The sequence below is a fragment of the Ambystoma mexicanum genome, chromosome 10, assembly GCF_040938575.1.
Source record: "Ambystoma mexicanum isolate Mex_15411 chromosome 10, UKY_AmexF1_1, whole genome shotgun sequence".
In the NCBI taxonomy this organism is placed as follows: Eukaryota; Metazoa; Chordata; class Amphibia; order Caudata; family Ambystomatidae; genus Ambystoma; species Ambystoma mexicanum.
In genome coordinates this window covers 1,282,869,936-1,282,876,937 of record NC_090932.1, presented here as the reverse complement: position 1 = coordinate 1,282,876,937, position 7,002 = coordinate 1,282,869,936, and positions in this window count along the sequence as shown.

Sequence of the window (7,002 nt, the reverse complement as noted above, 5' to 3'; positions counted from 1 at the left end):
GTGTGAAAGAAAAAGATAGGAGGAACCACTACCCCTCCTCCGAGGTTGAATAAGGTTATGTTGTTTTCAATCTCTGTCCTCTCGTAATACAAAATGTATGTTCGTGTTTATGTTTCCCTGTGCATATGAAGTTTACATATAATATGCCCTAATTTGAAAAAGGCTCAGTAAGAGCCGAAACACGTGTCATAGAAAAGGGCTCTCCTTCAGGAGATCTGTGATTGTTATCTTTGATTTTTTGAGGACGAGATAAAGTCACAATTGAAACCATCCAATTTTGTGTGGCGCAGTTTATGTGTGAAAACAACATAACCTGATCTAACAATCGGGTGATCAAGTTATGAATGTAAGACTCCCACAATAATCAAATTACAGGATTTACACAGAAGATGCTCCTGCAAGGCTAAAAGATCCTTGCAAAATGTTCTAAAGGGCCTTGGGGGAGGGGGGGCAATATACCTCAAGAAATCCCTGGTCAAAACCTGTCTTGAAGACACCATTCTAGGAATAGTGTGTCAAATGAGCCAGGTAACAAAGACACTCAAACTGAGACAATTTTATAATGAAGGGAAAACAAATCCGGCAAAATAGGGTTTGTAACATCTTGCAACCGAGACTGTAATCCAACAAGTATCCAACATACCATCAAGCATGGCTTTAAAGCTGTTATGGGGGGATTACCAGCCGAGTGTGCATTAAACAGCACCAAAGACAGCCCAATAGGTGATAGTGATTGGAATAGATGGCGACTTAGAATATTCCTTTAAGTGATCGATTGATAGAGGTGTTCACCTTTTAAAGGGGTAATCACTTGACTATCAACAGGACAGACGATGCAAAGGAGCTACAGTATAGTCGCACACGTGAATGACCTAAAACCTTTTACCAACACCAAATGGGCAGACATGTTTCCTCGTCATTTAAGATAATCTCTGACGTGTGCACCATAGGGACGCACCAGGTGTGCACAGGCACCAATATTTTGGGCCCCGGCATTGACCAGGCAGGAATGGGAGGAGATGGGCTGACTGCACCCTGCTCCAGAATGCCCTTGAACCGAATTCCTCCAGCACTCTCAGACTACCTTGAGTAATGCTTGAGGAACTATGATCCTCTTCCACTGGGCAAACCTGGCCAAGTGACATACTCCCACTGAACGCACAGAGGCCATGTCCCTCCGATGCATTTCCAGCATCACAGTTGTTCTCCCAATCCCTGGCCGAGCATGTCAATTTGTGCTCCCGGTCCATGGCCGAGCATTTCAATTTGTGCTCCCGGTCCCTGAATGAGCATTTCAAGTTGTTCTCCCAGTCCCTGACCGAGCAGGCCGAGCATATAAAATGGTTCTCCTGGTTCCTGGCTGAACATGTCAACCTGCGCTCCCGGTCCATGGTCGAGCATGTGAAGCTGTTCTGCTGGTCCCTGGCAATCATGTTAAGTTGTTGTCCCAGTCTCTGCCCAAGCATGTCGATTTGTGCTTGCGGACCCTGGCCGAGCATGTCCAGTTGTTCTCCCAGTTCCCGGCCGAGAATGTCAAGTTGTTCTCCCAGTCCCTGGAAGAGCATGTCAAGTTATTCTCCTAGACCCTGGCCAAGCATGTCAAGTTGTTTTCCCAGTCTATGGACGAGCATGTCGATTTGTGCTTGCGGACCCTGGCCGAGCATGTCCAGTTGTTCTCCCAGTTCCCGGCCGAGCATGTCAAGTTGTTCTCCCGGTCCCTGGCTGAGCATGTCAAGTTGTTCTCCCAGTCCCAGGAAAAGCATGTAAATTTATTCACTTCGTCCCAGGCCATGCATGAAGTAAAGTGCTTCCCCCAGTTCCTGGCCAAGCATGTCAAGCTGCTCTCCAGGTCTCTAGCCGAGCATGTCAACCTGTTCTCCGGGTCCCTGTCCGATCATGACAAGCTGTTCTCCCGTTCCCTGACCGTGCGTGTCAAGCTGTTCTCCAGGTTCATGGCCGATCCTGTCAAGTTGTTCTCCAAGTCCCTGGGCGAGCATGTCAATGTGTGCTCCCGTTCCCTCGCCAAGCATGTCCAGTTGTTCTCCCAGTCCCTGACCAAGCATGAAGTAAAGTGGTTCTCCCAGTTCCTGCTTAAGCATGTCAAGCTGTTCTCCCCATCCCTGGCCAATCATGTCATGTTGTTCTCCCAATCCCTGGCCAAGTATGTCAATTTGTGCTCCCGGTCCATGGCCAAGCATGTCAATTTGTTCTCCCAGTCCCTGGCTGAGCATGTCAATTTTGCTCCCGGTCCCTGGATGAGCATGTCATGTTGTTCTCCCAATCCCTGGCCGAGCATGTCAATTTCTGCTCCCGGTCCATGGCCAAGCATGTCAATTTGTTCTCCTAGTCCCTGGCCGAGCATGTCAATTTGTGCTCCCGGTCCCCGGATGAGCATGTCAAGTTGTTCTCCAAGTCCCTGACCGAGCTGGCTGAGCATATAAAATGGTTCTCCTGGTTCCTGGACGAACATGTCAACCTGCCCTCCCGGTCCATGGCCGAGCATGTGAAGCTGTTCTCCTGGTCCCTGGCGATCATGTTAAGTTGTTGTCCCAGTCCCTGCCCAAGCATGTCAATTTGTGCTCCCGGACCCTGGCCAAGCATGTCAAGTTGTTCTCCCAGTTCCTGGCAGAGCATGTCAAGTTGTTCTCCTAGTCCCTGGCCGAGCATGTCAAGTTGTTTTCCCAGTCAATGGACGAGCATGTCAAGTTGTTCTCCCAGTCCCTTGCCGAGCATATCAAGTTGTTCTCCAAGTTCCTGGTTGAGCATGTGAAGCTGCTCTCCAGGTCCCTAGCCGAGCATGTCAACCTGTTCTCCGGGTCCCTGGCCGATCATGACAAGATGTTCTCCCGTTCCCTGACCGTGCATGTCAAGCTGTTCTCCGGGTCCGTGGCCGATCCTGTCAAGTTGTTCTCCAAGTCCCTGGACGAGCATGTCAATGTGTGCTCCAAGTCCCTCGCCAAGCATGTCCAGTTGTTCTCCCTGACCAAGCATGAAGTAAAGTGGTTCTCCCAGTTCCTGGCCAAGCATGTCAAGCTGCTCTCCTGGTCCCTGACCAAGCATGTCAAGCTGTTCTCCCGGTCCCTGGCCGATCATGCCATGTTGTTCTGCCACTCCCTGGCTGAGCATGTCAATTTGTGCTCCCGGTCCATGGCCAAGCATGTCAAGTTGTTCTCCCAGTCCCTAACCGAGCTGGCCGAGCATATAAAATGGTTCTCCTGGTTCCTGGCCAAACATGTCAACCTGCTCTCCCGGTCCATGGCCGAGCATGTGAAGCTGTTCTCCTGGTCCCTGGCGATCTTGTTAAGTTGTTGTCCCAGTCCCTGCCTAAGCATGTCAATTTGTGCTCCCGGACCCTGGCCAAGCATGTCAAGTTGTTCTCCCAGTTCCCTGCCGAGAATGTCAAGTTGTTCTCCCAGTCCCTGGCAGAGCATGTCAAGTTGTTCTCCTAGTCTCTGGCCGAGCATGCCAAGTTGTTTTCCCAGTCAATGGACGAGCATGTCAAGTTGTTCTCCCAGTCCCTTGCCGAGCATGCCAAATTGTTCTCCCAGTTCCTGGTTGAGCATGTCAAGTTGTTCTCCCGGTCCCTGGCCGAGCATGTCAAGTTGTTCTCCCAGTCCCAGGAAAAGCATGTCAATTTGTTCACCCGGTCCGAGGCCATGCATGAAGGCATGAAGTAAAGTGCTTCTCCCAGTTCCTGGCTAAGCATTTCAAGCTGCTCTCAAGGTCCCTAGCCGAGCATGTCAACCTGTCCTCCGGGTCCCTGGCCGATCATGACAAGCTGTTCTCCTGGTCCCTGACCGTGCATGTCAAGCTGTTCTCCTGGTCCGTGGCCGATCCTGTCAAGTTGTTCTCCGAGTCCCTGAATGAGCATGTCAATTTGTGCTCCCGGTCCCTCGCCAAGCATGTCCAGTTGTTCTCCCAGTCCCTGACCAAGCATGAAGTAAAGAAGTTCTCCCAGTTCCTGGGCAAGCTTGTCAAGCTGCACTCCCCGTCCCTGGCCAATCATGTCATGTTGTTCTCCCAACCCCTGGCCGAGCATGTCCATTTCTGTTCCTGGTCCATGGCCAAGCATGTCAATTTGTTCTCCCAGTCCCTGGCCGAGCATGTCAATTTGTGCTCCCGGTCCCTGGATGAGCATGTCAAGTTGTTCTCCCAGTCCCTGACCGAGCTGGCCGAGCATGTAAAGTGGTTCTCCCGGTTCCTGGCTGAACATGTCAACCTGCGCTCCCGGTCCATGGTTGAGCATGTGAAGCTGTTCTCCCGGTCACTGGCGATCATGTTAAGTTGTTGTCCCAGTCCCTGCCCAAGCATGTCAATTTGTGCACCCGGACCCTGGCCGAGCATGTCAAGATATTCTCCCAGTTCCCGGCCGAGCATGTCAGGTTGTTCTCCCAGTCCCTGGCAGAGCATGTCAAGTTGTTCTCCTAGTCCCTGGCCGAGCATGTCAAGTTGTTTTCCCAGTCTATGGATGAGCATGTCAAGTTGTTTTCCCAGTCCCTGGCCGAGCATGTCAAGTTGTTCTCCCAGTTCCTGGATGAGCATGTCAAGTTGTTCTCCCTGTCCCTGGCATAGCATGTCAAGTTGTTCTCCCAGTCCCGGGACAAGCATGTCAATTTATTCAGTCGGTCCCAGGCCATGCATGAAGTAAAGTGTTTCTCCCAGTTCCTGGCTAAGCATGTCAAGCTGCCCTCCAGGTCCCTAGCCGAGCATGTCAACCTGTTCTCCAGGTCCCAGGCCGATCATGACAAGCTGTTCTCCCGTTCCCTGACCGTGCATGTCAAGCTGTTCTCCCGGTCCGTGGCCGATCCTGTCAAGTTGTTCTCCGAGTCCCTGGACGAGCATGTCAATGTGTGCTCCAGGTCCCTCGCTAACCATGTCCAGTTGTTCTCCCAGTCCCTGACCGAGCATGAAGTAAAGTGGTTCTTCCAGTTCCTGGCCAAGCATGTCAAGCTGCTCTCCTGGTCCCTGACCGAGCATGTTAAGCTGTTCTCCCGGTCCCTGGCCGATCATGGCATGTTGTTCTCCCAATCCCTGGCCGAGCATGTCAATTTGTGCTCCCGGTCCCTGGATGAGCATGTCAAGTTGCTCTCCCAGTCCCTGACCGAGCTGGCCAAGCATGTAAAGTGGATCTCCCGGTTCCTGGCCGAACATGTCAAACTGCTCTCCCGGTCCATGGCCGAGCATGTGGAGCTGTTCTCCTGGTCCCTGGTGATCATGTTAAGTTGTTGTCCCAGTCCGTGCCCAAGCATGTCAATTTGTGCTCCCGGACGATGGCGAAGCATGTCAAGTTGTTCTCCCAGTTCCCGGCCGAGCATGTCAATTTGTTCTCCCAGTCCCCGGCAGAGAATGTCAAGTTGTTCTTGTAGTCCCTGGCCGATCATGTCAAGTTGTTTTCCCAGTTTATGGAAAAGCATGTCAAGTTGTTCTCCCATTCCCTGGCGGAGCATATCAAGTTGTTGTTCTCCCAGTACCTGGTTGAGCATGTCAAGTTGTTCTCCCAGTCCCGGGACAAGCATGTCAATCTGTTCTCCCAGTCCCAGGCCATGCCTGAAGTAAAGTGCTTCTCCCAGTTCCTGGCCAAGCATTTCAAGCTACTCTCCTGGTACCTGGCCGAGCATGTCAAGTTATTCTCCCAATCCCTGTCCGAGCATGTCAATTTGTGCTCCCGGTCCCTGGCCAAGCATGTCAATTTGTTCTCCCAGTCCCTGGCTGAGCATGTCAATTTGTGCTCCCGGTCCTTGGATGAGCATGTCAAGTTGTTCTCCCAGTCCCTGGCCGAGCTGGCCGAGCATGTGAAGTGGTTCTTCCGGTTTCTGGCCGAACATGTCAAGCTCCTCTCCCGATCCATGGCCAAGCATGTGCAGCTGTTCTCCCAGTCCCTGGTGATCATGTTAAGTTGTTCTCCCAGTCCCTGTCGAATCATGTCAAATTGTGCTCCTGGACCCTGGCCAAGCATGTCAAGTTGTTCTCCCAGTTACCGGCCGAGCAGGTCAAGTTGTTCTCCCAGTCCCTGGCCAAGCATGTCAAGTTGTTCTCACCGTCCCTGGCCAAAGATATCAGGTTGTTCTCCCAGTTCCTGGAAGAGCATGACAAGTTGTTCTCTCAGTCCCTGGCCGAGCATGTCAGGTTGTTTTCCCACTCCCTGGATGAGCATGTCAAGTTGTTCTCCACGTCCCTGGCCAAGCATGTCAAGTTGTTCTCCCAGTCCCTGGACGTGTATGTCAATTTTTTCTCCCAGTCCCTGGCCAAGCATGTCAAGTTGTTCTCCTGGTCCTTGGCCGAGCATGTCAATTTGTTCTCCCAGTCCCTGGCCAAGCATGAAGTAAAGTGGTTCTCCCAGTTCCTTGCCAAGCATGTCAACCTGCTCTCCTGGTCCCTGGCTGAGTATGTCAAGCTGTTCTGCTGGTACCTGGCCGATCACTTCAAGTTGTTCTCCCAATCCCTGGTCGAGCATGTCAATTTATGCTCCCGGTCCCTGGCCAAGCATGTTAATTTGTTCTCCCAGTCCATGGCCGAGCATGTCAATTTGTGCTCCCGGTACCTGGATGAGCATGTCAAGTTTTTCGGCCAGTCCCGGACCGAGCAGGTCCAGCATGTGAAGTGGATCTCCTGGTTCCTGGCCGAACATGTCTAGCTGCTCTCCCCGTCCATGGCCGAGCATGTGAAGCTGTTCTCCCAATCCCTGACGATCATGTTTAGTTGTTCTCCCAGTCCCTGCACAAGCATGTCAATTTGTGCTCCCGGACCCTGGCTGAGCATGTCAAGTTGTTCTCCCAGTTCCCGACCGAGCATGTCAAGTTGTTCCCCCAGTCCCTGGCAGAGCATGTCAAGTTGTTCTCCCAGTCTATGGATGAGCACGTCAAGTTGTTCTCCCAGTCCCTGGCCGAGTGTGTCAAGTTGTTCTCCGGTTCCTAGCCAAGCACGTCAAGTTGTTCTCTCAGTTCCTGGTTGAGCATGCCAAGTTGTTCTCCAGGTCCCTGACCAAGCATGTCAAGTTGTTCT